Consider the following 1,847-nt stretch of genomic DNA (forward strand, 5'->3'; position numbering starts at 1 on the left):
GTAGTAGTAGTAATAGTAGCAGTATTAATAATAATAATAATAATAATAATAATAATAACAATAATAATAATAATAACAATAATAATAATCATAATAATAATAATGATGATGATGATGATAATAATAATAATAATAATAATAATAATAATAATAATAATAATAACAATAATCTTGAAGGCCATACATTCTTGCTCAACACGATGCCTGCCTGGGATTTCCAGTCAGACTGGAAGCTACTGAGCATTGACGTCACGCATCGTTGCAGAAGGAAGTAGCAGCATGATCCCTCTCAGTGCATGACATTCTGAAAGCACGAAACGAAACATTTAGGAAAACGTTGATAGTCAGAAAACAATTAAAAAATGATAATAACAGCAACAGCAGCAGAAACAACAACAACAACAACAACCAAAAAAAGAACATCAACAATAATAATAATTATTATTATTTATAATAATAATGATAATAATAATAATAATAATAATAATAATAATAATAATAAAATAACAACAATAACAACAACAACAACAGTAATAATAATAATGATGATAATAATAATAATAATAATAATAATTATTATTATTATTATTATTATTATTATTATGAATAATGCTTATTATTTCCTTCTCGTAGCTTGGATTTCTTTGGCAGGAAAAATAAGAGGAATGGAAGGATTCTGTCCTCGTCACGTTGATCTTCCTGCAGAAATAAATAATTATAATAATAATAATAGTAATACTGGTAATCATAATAATAATGATAATAATAATGATAATAATATCTCTCTTAGAACTGACACTTAGCAGTAATAATGTCTGTGATTCAGCGTCGTGCCTGTTATGGTCTGGCTTTAATACGCGTGACATGGACCATTGCGCGACTTATTCCAGAGAAGACTGAGACTAAACAACAATTGGTTATGCCTTAATGGCCTTCAAGTCAGCACGCTTTAATCCTATGCTCTCTTCTTTCCATAGTTCTTGTACTTTCCGAAAAAAAAAAGAAAGACAAAAATCCAATTATCAGTTGCCTGTTGTAGCTAAGGCAGTTTATTTTTTGGAAGATAAAAATAAATATAAGTTTTCGGAGTGAAGGGAATAATTTCATGAACTTCCTCTCAATTCCTTTAGCGTCGTGACAGCGCTGATATATTTTTCCAGCAAATGCCAGACGATTATATTCACCTCAGTGAGTCATAGGAGCCTGGGACTGTTTAGGTGTTTTGGTAAAGTAATTCGCTGAGAGGTACTGGAGACGGACGCCTTCATGTGGTGGCACCAATAGAACTAGGCGGTGAAGATGCCCGGTTGTACCAAAGTCTCTCAGTTCCCTCATTGTCCACCCAAAACGAGAACAGTGGTCTGCAGGAGAGGGCATCTTCAGCCTGCAGTCCACTGGGTTCACATTCAGATGAGTCGATTTGCAGCTACTACTACTACTACTACTACTACCACTACTTTTACTACTACTACTACTACTACTACTACTACTACTTCTACTACTAAATCGCTGAGAAAAATGTGTTGAGAAATCTGCTAGGCCTACGAGGATACAGCCCATCGACGCTTCTACTTATACTAAATACATATCTATGCATATATACGTAAATATTAAATTTTATGTATATTTAATGACAATAAAGCTCTTAAAAATAGGTTTAATTGAAATCGGTTATCATTAGCAAAATCGCATTATGATTTGCATAATTTGGCGCATAGAGCCGTTGTTACTGCAGCATCTCTCTCTCTCTCTCTCTCTCTCTCTCTCTAGGGCTCGTATTATTAACCTCTTCATTCCGATCACGTTTTATTACTAGACTTATGCTAAATTTACAGGATATTTTTCTT

Source organism: Coenobita brevimanus, chromosome 91 (assembly GCF_032717465.1).
Source record: "Coenobita brevimanus isolate Jiangsu-jjx chromosome 91, ASM3271746v2, whole genome shotgun sequence".
Lineage (NCBI taxonomy): Eukaryota > Metazoa > Arthropoda > Malacostraca > Decapoda > Coenobitidae > Coenobita > Coenobita brevimanus.